This window comes from Sciurus carolinensis, chromosome 4, assembly GCF_902686445.1.
Source record: "Sciurus carolinensis chromosome 4, mSciCar1.2, whole genome shotgun sequence".
NCBI classification, from domain to species: domain Eukaryota; kingdom Metazoa; phylum Chordata; class Mammalia; order Rodentia; family Sciuridae; genus Sciurus; species Sciurus carolinensis.
In genome coordinates, this window is record NC_062216.1 from 57369687 (window position 1) to 57391410 (window position 21724).

At 36.4% G+C, this 21724-nt stretch overlaps 1 protein-coding gene across 9 annotated transcripts in view; it reads right to left on the minus strand.

The window, feature by feature from the left end:
* The window catches only part of Unc5d (unc-5 netrin receptor D), a 531864-nt gene that overhangs the window by 350873 nt on the left and 159267 nt on the right, over positions 1-21724 (minus strand). The window lies entirely within an intron of this gene.

Genomic DNA, 21724 nt, shown 5'->3' on the forward strand with positions numbered 1-21724 from the left:
GAATGGAGTGCTGTACTAGCTGATTCATTTCATGTTATATTGCTTTTCTGCACACTAACTTTTTTCAAATGGCTCTAGTGGAGAAAATAAATCATCTGTACAGCCCACTCCTTAGCCACATCAATCCTATTTAAAATGTATATCCAACCTAATCCAAGTCCCCAAACTCATCTTGCCCTACTGAATCTGATGTGAAAATCACTGCACATCCCTCCTCAACCAAGAGTTCTCAATGTGAACTCCTAATTGCAGAGCCTATATCCAAATGGTTCATTTTACAAAAACCTTGAAATGGCCAAGTATCATCTCAATGATAACTGAATTTGCTATTGAAACATGCAATATATTTATTTGCTGCCTTTCAGATTGTTTGTCAGCAACTGATATAAATCTGTATGTGGAAATTATGTTAATAACCTAAGGACATGCCCATTTTCTTTTCTTCTAGTTGGAAAAATCTCAAAATTTATTCTGGATTCTTACTATGAAAAAGGAAATGTAATGAAGTCAAATACTTACTAAAACACAACACAGATAAAGAAAGTGAGGATACCTCCATTTCCTTCACACATGTACCTACTGAGGTAATTTTAGAGCCATTTTCAAAACATCTAATGATTGGCTATCTTAATGTATACATTGTCAGGCATGTAAAGATCAACTATTTTATGAAATACTGATATAAACTGAAATAAACACCAGAGAATACACTTACTCATTTTTAAGTGTGAAAAAAAAATCAAAAGCAATGTAATACGAACCTATCTTATTTTCTTTTGTTATGTTACCTGCCTCTCTTTATCTTGCTCTTTTCTATTTTTAAATAAATATTATATATATTTAAGGTATACAACATAATGTTTTGATATACATGCACATATATATAAGTAAATGATTGTTTCAGTCAAGCTAATAAACATTACTTATCTTCTCACATAGTTACTTCTGTGTGTGTGTGTGTGTGCGTGTGTGAAATCTCCTCACATAGTTACTTCTGTGTATGTCTGTGAAGTGAGAGCACCTGTCATCTACTCTTAGCAAATTTCCAGTGTACCATTACAGTATTATTAGCTGTAAGTGCATGGTATACATTAGATCTCTAGACTTATTCACCCTACATAATGCAACATTGTACCTGTTGACCATCTCTCCATTTCCCTATCCCCTTGCTGTTTTACTTGGCACTGTTTTACTGAGCTTCTAAGTTTTTGACTTTTTTAGATTCCATATATAAATGAGATTATGTAACATTTTTTCTTTATCTTGTTCTTTACATTTCTTTTCTATGCCTGAAATCTTGATTTCCTTTCTTAATGATTAATTGTCTTAGTTGGTTTTTCATTACTATAAAAAATACCTGGGATAATTAACTTATAAAGAAAAAAGGTTTATGCTTGCTTACCACTTTGGAGGTTTTGGTCCATGATCAAGAGGCCCTGTTGCTTTGGGTTCGTGGTAAGGCAGCACATGGAGTGAGCATGGACAAACCACTCACCTCATTGTCAGGATGAAAATGAAGAGGAAGAGACAGAATAGGATCCCATATTCCCTTTAAGGAAACATCCTCAATATCCTAACCACCCCCGCACCCCACCATAGGTGCTGCTTCCTAAAGGTCCTACCACCTCTCAAAAAATCCACCAGAGGTTGGGGACTAAGCCTTTAATACATGTGCTCCTTGGGGGCCCTTGATAAAACCATAGCACTAATTTAATAGTGCAGCTAGTCAGTGCAATCCCTAGATCAGGTCAGCCTTCTTAGGTTCTACCTGACCCTTCTCGATACCTTGGTAACTTGCATCATGTGAGGCTGATACTACTAGAAGCAGCAATAACACAACCTTATTTTGCTCAACACTTTAAAGTTTGCAAGGTGCATTCCCAGATCAAACCTAAGTCTTTTGAATACAGGCTCAGTTATCTTCCTATTTGTCTTAGTTCATTTTCAGTTGCTAATAATATGATGCCACAGACTAAGTTAAAGGAAAAGAGGTTTGTTTTGACTCATGATCCTGGTCCAAGGTCAAAAGGCCACAAGGCAGCATACAGCATCACATGGCAAGAGACAGGGAGCACATAAGGGATGAACCAAACTGGCCTTTAAGCAAACCCACTGTCAAGATAAATCCATGCATGCAATCGATGGATTAATGGGTTAACAATTCATGCAGACAGAGTCCTAATCACCTCTTCAAGCTCCCACCTATTCCCACCTCTCAGTGTCTCATAATTGGGATTAAATCTCAACATGAGTTTTTGTTGTTGTTGGTTCTGTCTAGTTTTGTTGGCACTGAGAATTGAACCCAGGAGCCCAACCTATGTGATAAATCGCACCCTAAAAAAATTTTGAGACAGGGTCTAAGTTGCTTGACCCTGCACTTGAAATTTTTCTTCCCTCAGCCAGAGTAGCGGGGATTACAGATAGGTGCCACTGTGACCAATTCCAGATGAGTTCTTGAAGGAGAAACCATATTTAAACAATAGCACTGCTCCATAGTAGTCCACTTTTATAATCTATAAAATAATTCCAAATTTTATGTAGCTTAATGGTTAAGAAAATAGAGAGCATAGTGGGGGAAATACCACAGCCTTCATAACTGTATTTTTGGAACTAGTGCTAAAACTGGTGTAACTAAAAATAGACACAAAAATCAGAGAGAAGTAGCAGAAACAGCTGATGACTGGAAATTCAAAATAGCAACCTGGATAATTTGCCATTAGCAAGTCAGAAGCACTGCATGCACCCTCCACGGTCAACACATAGACAAAAAATAAAGCTACTCTACTGAAAAGGAGTCAGAAAATATTCAAGAAATCAAAAGTGGTCACAGTGGGAGGAAAGTTAAATGGTCAGGGAACAGTAGCAAAAGAGAGGCTTTCTCTTCCCTATCTAATCTTGAATAACTATAATTAACAAATATGCATTTTTTGATTAGTCAAGAAATAGTTAAAAAGAAAAAAATATATATATATATATGCCAGGCAGACTGCATTGTCAAAGATGTTCTAGAAATTTCATTTTCAACCCTGACTTCCCATCTAAATCACTCATTCATGTTAAGTCACTTGATTAGCCATTTAGGAGAGGAAAAAATCGGTAAATCCTGAGGTTTGTCAGACTACACAATTATTTCTTCACCAATCACAGATTCAGAAACAAAAAGTTATAAAAACGTTAGAAAAAAAATCTGTAACAATTGTGGTAATAACTGAAGGCAAAACTTCCCAAGCACAGTTTCTTCATGGCACTAACATAGTCACTCGGGTGGCCAGACCTCCCCTTCTCCAAACAGAACTCTGACTTGGTGGTCCAGAATGAGGACTAGCCATAGATGTGTGCCTTGAAGAAGCTCCCTGGCTAGTTTGCATTCATACTCCAGTCAAGTTCCATTAAGCACTGTGGCTGTCATTGGTAATTATTTCCTATTAATGACAAGGGATGGAGAAAATTGTCACTTTACATATTTCCATTGTTACTGCTGGAAATGGAAAAGAGAGCAAATTTACTACGATTTGAAAAAGTGACCCTTAAAAGGTTCAAAGAAACAAGGAATACATAAGACAACCAGTGTGAATGGACAAGGGAATTTCTTCAAAGATAAATTCTAAAACCTCGGTCCAGGTGAAAGTTTGCATCAGTTTGTGGCAAAACATGAAGGAAGAAAAAAAATGACAAACAATGCATTACATTTCAAGAAGCTCAACCTCCTCTAATAATGACCAAAGTTTTGGTTCTTAAATGTTCTGTTTTGAAAATGATCTATCACTATAGATCATAGTTTTGGAGTTCTCATTCCAGAATATTAGGTTTGTAAATAAGAAACTGGAAGACTATATTACACTAATAATAAAGTAGAAGAATCTGAAAAAAAGAGACAAATTTGTAAGAACAGTATATCAAAGGTGGAAAAGAAATCCGAGAGTCAGTCTCAGGATAGACAGAGATAATGTGTCCTAAGTACATGACAACAGAGTCACTGCCATACATTTTATACTTTGTGGCAACCACAGTTCTGCACTAGGGCAAACCACATAGAAATTCAAGAGGACACAAGACATCAGAGACAGTTCTTGCCTTTGGAGGACTTATAATCACAATTTCCTGAGAGGTTCTTGGAGCCTTCACAGATGCAGATGGGACTCACTTTTGAGTGTAGATCTTTCAGCAAGATGAACAGAGGTGGGGGAAATTGAGCTAGGGGGATCAATTAGCATTGCAACAGGTGAACTTTGAACCTTATCAGCACTTTAAGACAAGCAGGACAGTTTTTAAAACAAGAAACAACTAGCAACAAGCTGACAACTGGGGCTCAGTCTAATCAAGAATCTGAGGATGACTCTAGTGGCCCCCAAAATACAGGTATTTTTTTAAAGGCTCTTAAGACAATTCTAATATGTAGCCAGCATTAAGACCCACTGGTGAAGATTCTACACTCAAAAAGAATTCTATACTACAGAATATGTGTAGCCCTATTCTATTAAAAGAAAAAACAAAAGAGAGATAAAACCTCTGTTTCCAACTCAAGAGATGGATTAAAGTGGCAGCTCTTTCCTCTGCATTCTGTGATGTCTCAGACCAATCTCGCTGCTTTCACATAGCATTTTTACAGATCACGGCCATTCTTTAGGTTGAATGGATAATTTGAAGAATTTGGAATAACTATTTGGGGCTTTGTACACTATGGTTCCTGGGTAGAGAGACCCTTTCATCAAGATGGGATTGTCTACTTTTACATTTTCCCATGTGACTTAGATGGTGACAGAAAGTCAAAGGGCAATCATCATCACCATCATCTTTGTCCTCATCACTGGCCCATTTAATAAATGCCTGTCAGCAGCACAGAGACAGCTGCTATTTTTACATTTAGAATGGAGTAGTAAAAGGCTCTTGGTAGCATCAGGCTTCTGGCTATATTCTTAATGAGATTAGGAGGGGAGAGAACAAACAGCTGAATGTCATTTTTTTTTTCTTTTTTGCAAAGTCTGTTCAAACTTCAGTCTCCAGATGTCTGTCTCCAATTTGCTCAAGAATGCAAAGAAGAGGAAACATACACACACACACACACACACACACACACACACAAACACAACACCTAATTAAATCTAAGAAGAGTGCCTTCAGAATCTAAGATGCAGGGGCACAGAACATAACTAATGTAGATTCATTTTGCATTGACTGCATAGTAAAATTCATGGTGGCTCCTCAAAGTAAACAAACCAGTACCTGCCAAACTTTGTATGCAGCTTCTAACATTAATCCAATACATGGAGCATTTTCAGCCACTCATTGTAAACAAGAAACTACCTTGACAGTGAAATTCAATAGAACCAGGTCATTTCATATGCTGAAAAGGAATCCTGTGAGACCCACATGTGTGTTATGAAGCACTCTCTCTGTAGATTGCATACCCAACTTCCTCTCAAAAGAGTTTTCTGCAGCCCTCAATGGAATCAAAGTTTGTTTCAATTTCTGTATTACAAGTCTTGAGAGCTGGAACAAACAGCTAACTAGTTGTGCATGATAAACAGGCAAGCACCACAGCAGCTTCCCATACTGGATAACAAGCCTCACAATGCTGAGTGGAACTGCAAATTCACCCTTGTCTTGGCTCACTGTGAGAACTCCCTTTCTATGAGGTACAGGGAGCTTTATTTACATATGTGGAATCATTAAGATTCCCATTCCTAAAAAGAAGACACCAATTTTTGTCATTTTAAGGATGACAGAGCCTTGGCAGGGAGAAGTGAGGTATTCCGCCTGAGGTCCTAAAGAACCCGTGGTATTTTTGAATATAAGTCAGCTATTTCTGATTCATGATTCAATGTTTTTTTCTGTCATTACATAAAAAAATCAAGGGACCTAGGCAATATAAACAGTGAGCATTCTTAGCCCAAGGGGACATCTCTGAAGTCTCCGTCAAACCATTTGTTTTTACTCAATCCAATAGTGCTTATATTTTTAGCGTAGGATCAGATCAGAAGAGCCAATACCACCAATCTAAGCAGAACGTTTTATCCCCATTACTGCCAGTGTGGAAAATTTAAGTGTAATCTAAACTGTTACCCAATTGAAGGTTCTAAAAATAGGAAAAGAGTCCGAAGCTCAGGGAACCTAACTGCCAATTGTGCATTCAAAATGTACCCAAAGTGTTTATACTGAAGTAGATATAAAGCAGAACACCAGGACTTACTAAGACAGCTTAGGCACCATTACAGTAACAGAATGATAAAAGAACCATTAGGAAAAAATAGATAAATTGTAGCACATAACAAATTTTTTTCAATGAAGATGTTCTGTCCATTGTGAGATTATGTCCTTCCCTCTCTTTAATAATTTCCTTATGACACAGGCATAGAAGAAAACATAACGTGACACTTGATCTTTTCATTTTGAGTAGAATCATTCCAAGTAGATAAGCACTACTTCATTCATCCCGGGAACATCGATTGACACTTTTTAATATAATATGTCTAGAGTCATTCTAAGTGCTACACATTAACACTGGCAAACACAGCAGAGAGCCTACCCTCCTGGAGATAATCTAGAAGGGGAAAGGGGAAATAAATGAATAAACAAACAAATATACAATGTCAGGGCCATTTATAAGATTTTTAAAGGAAATAAAGTTGACTAATGGAATCAAAATGGACAGATAAGATGATAAGATGACCTGGGTGAATTTCTCTAAATAAGTGATATTCAAGTTGAGATCTAAGAAAGAACCATTTCGTTCACTCATTCACTTAGTACATGAAAACACTGATCAGTGTTCTTGGCATTCAGTATATAGGATTAAAAATCCTTCACAAAGTTGCTCCATATAAACTATTTAGGAGTAGGAGAGAGAAAACTTCTACTCTGAAATTAGGAATGGTAAATGTAGTAATGAATGATACTAGGCCAATTTATGTTTGGAGGCTTCTTTCTTGGCATGTCAAATTCATGTTTAAAGACTTTAGGAGATGCAACAGGTTTAAGCAATTTAACTTGCAGTCCTCAGAAGGGGCTTCCACCAATCTGACACATGAGGTGACATTTTACTTCAAGGTAAAACCACATTTTTGAAGTTCCAAGGCCCCTTCATGGATGCCCAGGGTGCTGTGGGTCAGAGTTGACAAAACATACAATAGATAGAATTTTCAGTGCACATTTTCTCTCAAGTATGCCAGTGTTTTCCACCTGGATTACAGGAATAACATAAAATAAAACACAGTGGAGGTTTAGCATCAGTGCGGGTTTCTTTTTATGGGGAAAGAGCTTCAAGATATCTTTTCCCCAAATCAAACACTGGAGTTAAGATAAAGTCCATGTACATTTCTCACTACAGCACACAAAGAAAATAAGAAACGCAGTTCCCATAGAAACATAATCTAGCTTGTAGAAGATCTGAAAAGGCAGTCATTTGGAGTTTTGTCCTAAGAATCAGAAGATGGGGGCTCTATTTACGCTTCTGCACCAATTTGTTTCGTAACCTTGGGCAAGTTACATAATCTCTTTAGAGGTAGTTCTCTCATCATTTCAGTCACAATATGAAGCTTTAAAATCTCTCTGCAGAGTTCAGTTCAACCTGAGTGACTCTGCTTTGATTAGTTTTGACTATATTTCTGGGTAAGATTTCATTTGAAAAACGGGGTTGGGGTTGGTGCTGTAGCTCAGTGGTAGAGCACATGCCTAGCACATGTGAGACACTGAGTCCAATCCTTGGTGCCACAAGAAAAAATGAATAAATAGAATAAAGGTATTGTGTCCATCTACAACTAAAACAATTTTAAAAAATTGAGTTTCATTTAACACTAGAAGAGATGTTCTCTGAATCCTCTTTCTAGTCCATAATACCAAGTCTGCTAAGAAGAACCAAAAGCTGTCCCCTAGTCTTCATTAGTGGTTGCGGGGGGGACAAGGGGGAATTAGGAAAACTTTGGAAAAATAAATGTTATATAGCATTCTGCTTTACTAAGCCACTTGCTCCTCCCTAACTCATTCAAAGAAGAAACCCTTCCATGGTGTCAGAGGACAGGGACTAGAATTTCATTTTAACAACTAAGCTTAGCAAACAATGCAATGAGAACTAACTACTAACCTTAAGAGCAGCTAGTGTCTGGAATGTAGTAGGCATTCAATATTATTGGATAATGTGACAGCTTATCAAAAATAGTATTGATTTTGCCTGTTCTCCCTATATACTTTCAGCTAGGGAAACTTCACGAGTGAACACAGACATATCTTAAAAAAGTCACAGGCTTTCTTCTTTTTTTCTTTTTTGTCTTAGTAGGTTCTTTCAAGAGACCTAACTTCAAGCTCAGAAATGTTTTCTTCTGCTTGGTTCAGCTGTTTGTACTTTCAACTATATGTTTCATTTATTGAGTTCTTCAAGATTTATTTTATGCCTTTTTATGATCTCTTTGCTGAATTTATTTTGCATGATGAATTATCTTTGTAATTTTGTTGCACTATCTGTATTCTGTAGTATCCCATGAAATTTTCTTAAAAATCATTTTTTATTCTTTTTCTTTTTTTCCTATAGCTTTATTGAGGTAAAACTGAAGTACAGTAAAATGCACATATTTGAAGTATGCAATTTGATCAGTTCTGGCATGTATGCAATCAATACAATCAATATAAAATGCAGAAGATTTGTTTAGGAAGCCCTAAGATGGTGGCTGGCGTTGAGCCAAGAGGTGGCGCATAGTTAGTGTTAACATGATGTGATCTACTTTTGCTGATTAGTTAATGTCTCCTCTGTGCTAGTGGTCAACAGATATTCCTCATTCTTTCTTGATTGGTACAGAGGGGCGTGCTTCAATTGTGCTAATCCTAAGCTGATTGGCTGCCTTAGGTATATAAGACACACACCTTTAGATCGCTGGGCGGAGGATAAGCAGCACCTCTGATAGATCGCTGGGCGCAGGACTAAGCAGACACCTCTAGGTTACGGGTTGATGATGGCAGATTGCAGAATGCAGGTTGCAGCTCGCAGAATGAAGATTGCAGGATGCAAGCAGGACGCACCTCTAAGAAGAAGCAGCAGACCTTTAAGAAATAGCTCCTCTGATAATAGTAGCCTTTCTGAAAGTGTAGCAAGTCTCTTTTCCTCTAAAATTAAGCAAAATCTCTCTTCCTCTCAGCTCTAAGCAAAGCCTGTCTTCCTCTAAAACTTCCTTTAAAAGCAAGTAGCCTCTCTTCCTCTATAAACTAGTAAACAAGCAAGAAAGCAGTGCACTAAAGAGAGGATAATAGAAGTAGCTCAGTTTCCAGTCCACCTCTGATAAATACCCTTGCAATTGTTGCTGCAGGCGGTAACAAATTACCTTGGGATTGTTGTCACAGGCGGCGACAATAAAAAAGTATTTCCATTACTTTTTTTTTAATTTGAAATCACCCAGACTGTGTTTCCTGCATTATTACATTAGAATTCAATCACCTTAAGATATATACAACCCCAACCCCATATCAACTATTTCAAAATTAAATGGCGCACTTAAAAATATCTGAGGTCAAGGAAAAAAAGCACAGGAAAAGTAAATAAAAAGTGTTTTTAACTAAGTGATATAAAAGCTTAAAATATCAGGATCTCTGGGATGAAACAGTACTCAGATGAACATTTATAACTTAAAGTACTTGTATCATAAAGAAGCTAGAAAAACGGTCAAATTATTTTCAAATTAAGTAGTAGGAAGGAAAAAATAAGAGTAGGAGCGGAAATAGAGAAGAAATAATATAGATAAAATTTGATAAAAATCAAACAAGTCTAATCAAGAAAAAAAATCAAGAACACAAAAATTAATATCAATGGAAAGGGCACTATCAAAATAACCCTATGGATGCTAAAAATATATCAAGGTAATATTACAATTGTATGTTTACATAACATGCTCTGTATTAGAGAATGATCTGTATACTGCTGAAAAGAAAGTCTATTCAGTCATTAAAGGATGAAATATTCTATATATGTCTGTTATGTCTCATTTATTAATTGTATTATTTAGTTCTACTTTTTTGTTGTTGTTGTTGTTGCTTAGTTTTTGTTTGGCAAATCTATCCAGGGGTAAGAGAGGTGTGTTAAAAGTCAACAAGTATTATTGTGTTGTGGTCTATTTGATTCTTGGAGTTGAGAAGGGTTTGTTGGGTGTTCGTAGATGCTCCACTGTTTTTTTTGTTTGTTTGTTTGTTTGTTTTGTTTTTGCTTTTAATTTGTTTTTAGTTGCAGATGGACACAATACCTTTATTTATTCATTTGTATGTGGTGCTAAGAATCAAACCCAGTGCCTCACACATGCTAGACAAGCACTCTACCACTAAGACACATTCCTAGCACTAGATGTTCCATTGTCTGGGGCATATGACCTTTATCCTTTCTAACTTTGGCTTGAAGTCCACTTTATCTGACATACATATAGAAACCTCTGCTTATTTACGTGATCCATGTGAGTGATATGTTTTTCCCATCCATTCACATTTCCATCTGTGGATGTCTCTGCCTATGAGGTGAGTCTCTTGGAAATAGCATATTGTTTAGGTCTTGTTTTTTTAATCCAATCTGCCAGTCTATGTCTTTTGATTGATGTTTAGGCCATTAATGTTCAAGGTTATTTTGAGTTATGATTTGTGTTCCTGGTCATTTTGGTTGATTTCTACTCTTTAATTTGAATTAGTTTCTCCTCGTATTGACTGTTCCTTTAGTGTAGTTCCTCCCTTCATTGATTTTCTTTTTTTTTCCCATTTCATCTTCATTGAATATTTTGTTGAGAATATTTGGAAGTGTAGGCTTTCTGGTTGTGAATTCTTTTCATTTTTGTTTATCATGGAAGGTTTTTAATTTCAGCTTCAAATCATAAGCTTAATTTTGTTGGATATAGGATTCCTGATTGGCGTTCATTTGGTTTCAGAGCTTGGTATATGTTATTCCAGGCCCTCCTAGCTTTGAGGGTCTGGGTTGAGAAATCAGCTGAGACACACATTGGTTTCCCCCTATAGGTAATCTGACAGTTTTCTCTCACAGCCTTTAAAATTCTATCCTTATTCTGAAGGCTAGGCAATTTCATTATAATATGCCTTGATGTGGGTCTGTTGTAATTTTGCACATTTGGGGTCCTATAAGCCTCTTGTATTTGATTTTGCATTTCATTCTTTAGATTTGGGAAACTTTCCGATATTATTTCATTGAGAAGATTGTGCATGCCTTTAGTTTGCATCTCTGCACCTTCATCTATCCTGATAAATCTTAAATTTGGTATTTTCATGTTATCCCATAATTCGTGGAAGTTGTGTTTATGGTTTCTTCACATCTTCTCTCTGTGGTCCACGCTATTTTCAAGATTATATATTTTGTCTTCATTGCCTAAGGTTCCGTCTTCCAAGTGCTCTATTCTGTTGATGATGCTTCTACTAAATGTTTAATTTGGTTTATTATTTCCTTCATTTCAAGGATTTCCATTTGTTTGATTTTTCCAGAATCGCTATCGCTTTAATGAAGTGATTTTTTTTTTACTACCTGTATTTGCTTTCTTATATTATCCTTTATTTTGCAGATGAGTTTAACTATGTACATTCTAAACTCCTTCTCTGACCTTTCTTCCACAATGGTGCCTATGGATTCCAATTCTGGAGTATCTTGGTTTGCTTGGGGTGATTTGTTCCCTTGCTTTTTCATGGCGTTTGTGTGTCTACCCATGTAATAGGATGGATCTGAGGCAGCAGAGTTTCTATCCTGTAGACTTAAAGTGTCCCTGAATGTTTCCAGTTCCTTACTATTTAGGAGGAAAGAATTACAACAACCAATGTGAACAAGACACCACATTAAACCAAAAAGCTCCTACTGTGATATCTACAATGTTAATTATCACAAAAAAGAAAAGATATGATCATTTATTGCCTATAATAAAAACAGCAAGTTTGAAAAAGGGTTTACATTTTTAAATGGTGGACAAGGAGAGAAGTGATACAGGGTATGATGAATATGAGGGAGGAGGAGAGAAGACAGAAGGAAAAATTTAAAGGAAAATGAAAGAGAGAACAATAGAGATTGGGTGTTAGAAGAAAAGAGAGAATCAATGGAAACAGATTGGTAGGATATATATATATCCTACATATATATATATATATATATATATATATATATATATATATAGCAAAAATTTTTAAAAATTAAAAATAAAAATACAAAACTAAAATATACTAATCAAACATCTCAGTTAATAAAAAACTAATCCATGTAAAATAACTGTCTTCAAAAAATGCTAGAGATGAGAAGAAGAAAAATAGGAGACTGCATAAATGTCCATGTGCCATTAAGGTTACAATTGAACTGAGAAAAATAATTAAAAAAAAAAAAAAAACAGAAAAGGAAAAAATCTTGAAAGTTAAAGAATCCTTTCCATTGGAGTTCAAAATATTCTCATCTTCTCTTCTGAGCAGTTTTAGGTGGGGTCTTGGATTGCTTGCGTGAGAGAGGTAATCCTCTAGGCGAAGTTCCTGGAAGCAGGGTTTAGATTCAGGTGGGCTCTAGGCTCTTCCCTGCATGCCAAGTGTTCTGGAGATTTAAATCAGGGCACCTCCAGCACCTAGTACTTGCTGGTACCCACTGGAAGACTTTACCCCAGGGATCTTCCCTGGGTTCCGCTTGTGTGATGGGGAAGCCAATTCCCCTTTAATTCCCTTATCCCTCTAGCATGCTCACAGAGGGACCACTCTGGCAGGAGCTTCCAGGCCAGCTGTGCCACTGGGGATTTCTTCCTTACATTATTATAACCAAACTCCCTGATCTGCTTTGAATGTCCAGTTTTAAATTCCAGTGAAGTCCCTCCCAACTTTTTTTTGTTCATCAACCTTGCTGAGAAGCTGCCTGTAGGTTTTCTTGGAGTCACTCCATGAAGCAGGCAGGAACATAACCTTGTCTCTTATTTTTATTATTTTTATTTGTCCTTTTTAGTTACACATGACAGTAGAGTATATTTTGACATAATGATACAAACATGGAGAGTAAGTCCCAGTTTTAAAAGGGGTAAAGGATATGAACAGACATCATCGCCACAGAGGATAACAATCTCAAATACACACTTTAAAGCATTCTCAACATCATGAGTTATTAGAAACCAACAACTAAAATCATAATGAGATGCTGCTATCCACCAATCAGAAGGCAAAATTTAAATTACTGCAACCACAATAGCAAAAAGAAGGATGGAACTAGAACTCAGACACTGGTCCTGGGAATATATACGATAGAGCCACACTGGCAACTGTTTAGAAAATGTTTGTTTTAATATATTTACCACATGACCTAGCATTCCCAAATGCTAGACATATACCCAGAAAAATGAAAATTCATATCTACAAAGAAACCTGTGTGAGAATTATTTAAGCAGTTTTAGTTACAATTGCCTATAACTGTAAACAACTGAAATCTTTCAACAGGTTACTGGATAAACAAAGTACAGAACATCCATATAGCAGAACACTGCTCAAAATTAAAAATGAACAAATTACTGATACATGCAACAATATGCAAAGACATTGGGAGGAAGAATTTTGATTTAGAAGGTCACATACTGTGCAATTCTATTTATAAAATATTTGAGAGATTGTAAAGCTTGTAGGGATCCAAGGTTGCCAGTTACTAAGACTGGAGGGACTGTCACTACAGAGTGGTGGCATGAAAGAGAATTTTAGGCGATGGTGGAACTCCTCTGTATTTGAAATGCAATGGAGATTTGACAGCTATGCATTTGTCAAGATTCATAGAATTATACACTTAAATGTTTGTAAATTTAAATATATTTTAAGAAACTTAAATCCCTGGGCATATGTGATAGCTCTAGACTTTTTGTCTCTGGCTACAGACACACTACAGCTACACTGTGGGATTTTTCTGCAGTTTTATGGGTGAATGTGGAATTTAAATTGTGGTGGCATTAAAGCGTTCAATAGTTAACAGCACCTTCAATTTAATACAAGAAATGTTTCTAATCAGATTTTCTCCTCCATCCCTTCCTCCTGCACTTGCTGAATAACACAGGCTAGCTGTACTCTGACTGCCAGGTCAACGAGCTGCAGAACGCTGACAGGAAGCACTGTCACTGGCTATATTGCCACCCCAGGGACCCCACATAATGGTAGTTTTAACACAATGAGAGAAAATGATACGCAAGCAAAGGTGGTTCCTCTAATCCTCCAATGGACTTTCACATCCAGTTCTTTCCATTTGCCTGATGTGAGTTAAGACCCTATCATGTGGTTGGGGTTGGGGTTCAGTGGTAGAGCACTTGCCTAGCATGCATGAGGCACAGAGTTCATCTCTCAGCACTGCATATAAATAAATGAATAAAAATAAAGGTCTATCAACATCTAAAAAAATAAAATAAAAGACCCTACCAATATTAAATGAAGGGAGTCTACTCCTTGTCATTTCTACATTATACTCATGGGAAAAAAAAAAAAAAAAACGGGAAAGGAGGAATTTTCTGAAGCACAAGCAATTACAACAAAAGAAACAGAATAAAATCTCTCTTTAATGAGTGAACACAAAAAAATTAAAATACATCATTGCATACCAACATGTTTAAAATACAGTCTGTTGGATTTTTTTTTCAGATTTTAGTAAAAGCTTAATAGTTTCATAAAAATTACCTGTGTAGCAAAAATCCTTAACAAAATTCTGGCAAATCGCATACAAAAACATATTTAAAAGATAGTGCACCACGACCAAGTGGGGTTCATCCCAGGGTGTAAGGTTGGTTCAACTTCTGGAAATCAATAAAGGTAATTCATTACATCAATAGACTTAAGGTTAAGAATCATATGATTATTTAAATAGATGCAGAGAAAGCATTTGACAAACTACAACACCCCTTCATGCTCAAAGCATTACCAACAAATAGGAATAGTAGGAACATACCTCAACATTATAAAGGTTATCTATGCTAAGCCAATGGCCAACATTATTCTTAATGGAGAAAAACTGAAAGCGTTCCCTCTAAAAACTGGAACAAGACAGGAATGCCCTCTTTTACCACTTCTATTCAACATTGTGCTTGAAATACTAACCAGAGCAATTAGACAGACCAAAGAAATTAAAGGGATACAAATAGAAAAAGAAGAACTCAAGCCATCACTATTTGCTGATGACATTATTCTATATTTAAATGATCTAAAAATCTCTACCAGAAAACTTCTAGAACTAATAAACGCATTCAGCAAAATAGCAGGATATAAAAATCAACACACATAAATCTAATGCATTTCTATTCGTAAGTGATGAATCCTCTAAAGAGAAATGAGGAAAACTACTCCATTCACAATAGCCTCAAAAAAAAAAATACTTGGGAATCAATCTAACAAAAGAGGTGAAAGACCTCTACAATGAAAACTAGAGAACACTAAAGAAAGAAATTAAAGGAAACCTTAGAAGATGGAAACATCTCCCATGTTCTTGGATGGGCAGAATAAATATTATCAAAATGGTCATACTTCCAAATGTGCTATACAGATTTAACAAGATTCCAATTAAAATCCCAATAACGTTCCTCATAGAAATAGAGAAAGCAATAATGAAATTCCTCTGGAAGAGCAAGAGATCCAGAATAGCCAAAGTAATCCTGAGCAAGAAGAGGGTATCACAATACCAGACCTTAAACTCTACTATAGAGCAATAATAACAAAAAAGGCATAGTATTGGCACCAAAATTGGTAGACCAATGGTACAGAATAGAAGACAAAGAAACAAACCCACAGAAGTACAGTTATCTCATACTAGACAAAGGTGCCAAAAACATACAATGGAGAAAAGATAGCCTCTTCAACAAATGGTGCTGCCAAACTGGAAATCCATATGCAGTAAAATGAAATTAAACTCCTATTTCTCACCCTGCACAAAACTCAACTCAAAATGGATTAAGGATCTAGGAATTAGACCTGAAACCCTTCACCAAATAGAAGAAAAAGTAGGCCTGGACCTTATCATGTTGGCTTAGGGCCAGAGTTCCTTAACAAGACACCCAGAGCCGAAGAAATAAAAGCAAGAATCAATAAATGGGATAGATTCAAACTAAAAAAGCTTTTTCTCAGCAAAGAAAACAATCAATAATGTGAAAAGAGAGCCTACAGAGTGGGAGAAAATATTATCCACACACACTTCAGACAGAGCACTAATGTCCAAAATTTATAAAGAACTTAAAAAGTTTTACACCAAAAAATACAAAGAACCCAATCAATAAATGGGCCAAGGAACTGGGCAGATACTTTACAGAAAAAGTTATGCAGGTGATCAACAAGTATATGAAAAAGTGCTCATCATCTCTAGTAATTAGAGAAATGCAAATCAAAACCACCCTAAGATTTCATCTAAATTCAATTAGAATGGCTATTATCCAGAACACAAGTAATAATAAGTCTTGGCGTAGATGTGGGGGGAAAGGCATACTCATACATTGCTGGTGGAGTTGCAAATTGGTGCAGCCACTCTGGAAAGCAGTATGGACATTCCTCAAAAAAACTGGAATAGACCCACCATTTAACCCAGCTGTCCCACTCCTCGGTTTATACCCAAAGGATGAAAAATCGGCATACTACATTAATTCAGCCACATCGATGTTTATAGCTGCTCAATTAACAATAGCTAGATTGTGGAACCAACCTAGATGCCCTTCAGTTGATGAATGGATAAAGACACTGTGAGATATATATATATATATATATATATATATAATATATATTACATATATATTATATATATTATATCTAATATATTAGATATATATGTATTATCTATATATTATATATATTATATCTTATATATATATATATATATATATATACACACACATACACACAAGGGAATATTACTCAGCCATAAAGAAAAATAAAATTATGGCATATGCTGGTAAATAGATGGAGATGGAGAATAAAATGCTAAGTAAAATAAGTCAAGCCCAAAAAACCAAAGGCCAAATGTTTTCTCTGATAAGTAGATGATGCTACACAATGAGGGAAGGGTGGCGGGAAGGCAAGAGAAGAATGAGGGAGTTTGGATTGTGTACGGGGAAATGGGGCGGGAGAGGGTGGGGGAAGGAAACATAATGGACTGAGACATTATTACCCTATGCACATGTATGATTACACAAATGGTGTGAATCTACATTGTGTACAACCATACAAATGAAAAGCTGTACCCCATTTGTGTATAAAAATCAAAATACAATCTGTAAAAATAAAAATAAAAATAAATTACCTGTCTGAAAATGATGTGTAACTTTTCAAGACAGAAAACCAATTCTAATTATCTGAAGGTGGAAGAATAATTGTAAGTTAGTCTTTCATTTTAAAGCCTATCATTCTATACTATGATTTTTGGTTCTCTTTGGAGAAAGTGACCAAATTCAGTGTAGTGTTGGGTTGTGTGTCTGTCAGAAAATACCACTGCTCGATAATTAAAATGGTTTATGCTCACAAATATTACTATGAAATGTTTAACTTAATAGTCCATTGTTATTTGCAGATTTATTTTCCATGGTTTTTTTATCTGTGATTTCAGTTACCTACTGTTAACAATGGTCTAAAAATACTGAATGGAAAGTTCCAGAAATAACCAGTTAATTATGAACTGCACACCTTTCTGAGTAGTGTAGTGAAAACTCACTTTGTCTCTTCTGTCCTGGCTGGCATGCAATCAGCCCATCATCCAGCATCCCCATGCTGTACATGCCACATGTCTGGAAGTCACTTAGCAGCCAGATTCATGCAGCATTGCCACAGCGCTAGCACTGAAGTCATCCTTATTACCTTGATAGCCCACTCCAAGAGTGGTGATGCTGGCAATGTGGACACATGAAAGACAAGTCATAATGTGCTGCCTTTATAGGAAAAGGTGAACATTTTGGACTTAATAAAGAAATGAAAAAAATCCTATGCCAAGGTTGCTAAGATTTACAGTAAGAATGAATCTTCTATTTGTGAAACTGTGAAGAAAGAAAAATAAACTCATGCTAATTTTACTATTGCACTTCAAACCGCAAATGTTATATCCAGGGTGCATGATAATTGCTTACTTAAGATAGAAAAGGCATTAAATTTGTGTATGTGTGCATAAGAAAAAACTTAGTGTATAAGATTTGATGCTCTCCAAGCTTTCAGGCATTCACTGGTGATCTTAGAGCACATCTACTACAGATCAGGGAACAAGTGTGGTACATGCATACATATTCTTATATGTGTATGTATTTACACACATATGTACCACATATGTAATTCTTCTGTATGTGGAGTTTTGTAGTTCAATTAAAATAATAGACTATAACTCTAATAAACTAGGGGATTGTAATACTAACTCTCATCATGGGATGTTAGCCGAAACATTCATATTCTTTAATCCTCGGTTTCTTAAGTCTAGGTCATTTTATCAAAAGTCCTGAGGAAAGCTGTAAAAAGAACCTAAGCCTTTAGTGTTCATTTTCCCATCCTTACCCAGCCCACACCTCACTCTGTACCAGATTTTCTCTGGAAAATATACTTAACACTAAGGTTGGTCCTGTCTTTAACTCTTATAACTTCTTGAGACCAAATGATTATATATCAATTTTTCAGGGTCAACCCAATATGACTAGGATAAACCCAATATGACTTGGAAAATGAAGGTAGCTAATTCGTGGTGCAGTTTGAAAACATGGCAATATTTGTCACTGCTAAGTAACACAATAAGTCATAGAAAACTTGCCAGAAAAGAGTTTTTTAAAAAGTGATATGATTTATAATCCCTAAAAATACATAACATTTATCAATATCTCAGTATGTAAATAGCAAAAATAATTAAGGTTTGCCAAGAGTTGTCATTTTTGGTTCAGCATTCAACATATATCACTGAACAAGACTTACGGGTTTATTTATTTTTAAGAAGTAATTACAATCTGGAGGACCAAAGTTTGTTATTTCTAGTTTCTCCTGTTCCAAGTATGATTTTAACATCAAGTTTGAAATGCAATAAAATAGAAATTAATTATTTCATTAAACAAAATTATTTGTATCAGTAATGAAAGTAATACTGTACTAATAAGTGTAGAATTCTCAGAAACATTTAATTTTGCACTTTCCTTTATTTTAGTCTATTAAAATATGCAAACCTAGAATACAGCTAAATCTTTGAGCTACATATGTCAGAATGCTAAACTCAGAATTATATTCACATAGATATTATTTTTACATACTCCAGCTCAACACACAAAAAAAGAAATACACAGTCACATGTAATAATATTTTTTTCTACAGGAAAGAAGTGCTAACAGCTGATCAGAGTTGAAACTAGAAGATGAAAATTAGAAAATGAATCAACAGTGATAATGTGATTTCAGAGCCCATAAAAAATGTTGTGAATAGAGAATGTCAACTCCTAAAAACAGTTTAACATTAAGGGAACTTTCATTACAAATGAACACCCATCTTGAATAAAATAAAGAATGTGGAAGGAATATTTTTTTCTAACTTCTTTCACATTTAGTACTGGTTAAACATTTCCAATTATCATCAAATCTACACTGCCATCACCAGGTGAGCTTTCTACGCAATTTAAAACCATCTGGTCAAAACTGACATGAGATAATGTATGAGCCACAGGGTTAGCAAGAACCCACAAGTATCTCTGAGATTTCACCTATCCATAAGTTTCAAAAGGATGCAACATGTTAATTAGAATACAGGACTCATTTTCATTTGGGAGCCAGATGCTTTTAAATATTGCCAGATACCTACTATTTACACCACCTCCCACTCCCCCTACTCTCAGCCTTGAGCTTCTAGTTGTTCCTCCTTTCCCCATTATCAAATGCATCTACTGTGATTTGTGCTAAAATTACTGCTGATGCCAAACATTAAATGTCTTGTAGAGAGTCTCTGCATTCTTGGTTTCAACAGATTTTTCACATATTGCTTAAAAATTCTCTGTGCTTTGCCAAGTACCTTTGAATACAGCATTATTGTCAAGATATGTACAACAACCGTGAGGTAGCTATTAAAATCTCCATTTTGGAGGTGAGGATATTGAGGCAGCAAGAGTCAAAGAGAAGTCCCTTTAGCTGCTGTCAGTATAGACCAATGCTTATTGAACCTGAATGTAACAATCACATATGAAATCTTGTTAAAAATGCAGATTCTAATTTATTACAGTTCTGGGGCAGGGCCTAAAATCATGCATTTCTAATCATTTCCCAGGTGATGTGAACTCTGCTGGTGCTGGGTCTTAATGAGAGCACAAAGTAAAGACAACAACATGTGAACCCAAGTCATCTTCTAAGTCCAAGTACCACAAAACCCAGTTTCCTTTGAAACAGCATCTATTCCTTCTCAAAGCTGCTGCTGAGTATCTCTCTATGGGACTCAAACTTGAATGGCTTTCTTGGCCTCCTCCCAAATCATAAGCAGGCTTATTCCTTCAGAAATGTCTTAACTGTGCTGGGTGAATCCTCTCTTCCAACCTATCTCCACATTATCTTCTATTTTCTAAAAGACCTCCAAGAAGTTACCGTTTATCAGAACGATTGTCTTTTGTTTTCAGTACAGGGACTTCATGTCCTGTCACACACTGTCTCTAGTCCCTAGGGAGTCGTGGCTGGAGCAGGGGAACACCATCTGCAAGACCTCAGGCTAGCAGAACAAGGGCAGGCAGTCCCCATCCACACCCACACTGTGCTCCCCACACATGCAAAACAGAGAGAGCTGGCAGGAGAAAAGGTTTGGTGGGAGGAATGGAGAGAATGTCAGTGGAGGGAACAGAGGGGAAGATGGTGAGAGGGAAGAGTTCAGGGTATAGGAATTCTGCCCAGTTAGGAGAGACTGTCTGGATTTCACTTGGTCTAATTTCTAAGAAGCCAGTAAAAGAGAGTGATGCCGCTACTCTTGGTAATCCTCCATATAGAAACAGCATGTTTTTATTGTAGGTGAAATCCAGGCACTGCAGTATTTACTTTCTTCTTTTTGACATACATCTTAAGACTTAAGGCCCCAATACCTAGAACAGCATCGACAAATAGAAGACGTGACATGCCAGATTATGGAACAAGGTGGTGGATTACGGCTCCAAGGAGCCTGCTTTAGGCTGGATGCACAGGAATCCTCCTCCAGCTTCCTGACTGCCCAGAATAGGCAGCATCCCAAAGGTGTGAACACACAGCTTCTTTGCAGAGGAGGTGCCCCAAATGCAGCTTTTATAAATGTGATGCAGTGGTGGGAGATTGCTGGCCAATAAGCATTAGCAAAAGGTGAGAACATTACAAATAGCTTATGCGTTCACTTTGGTAATTTTCACAGTGGAATGTGATGGCCTGGTCTGATTAATAAACGCAGGTGACAGAAGCAAAAACACAAAACCTAGTTAATGCTAGCTCATATATTCCCTCACCCCCAGGACCTGACAGTATCTCACAATGACCAATAGGATCTCACTGTAACACTGGAAGGAAAGACAGGTTCATACAGTAAAGAGAATATTGGTGAAGGTGTGGCTTTCCAAGGTTGGGAAGCACTCGCAAAGAACATCAGACTCCCAGATTCCAAGGCAGGAGTACAAGATGGAATAATCTGAAACTGTCCCCAACCCCGTAAGGGTCACTGTACTCTTTTCACTACTGTTTTGGGGAAAATTAGAAAGAAAGGGTACAGTTAGTAAAGAGGGTTAGAAGAAACAGTAATAAAAAGAAAGAGTAATCAAGCTCCTCATGCCTCCAATGTTTGTAAGTCAAGATGA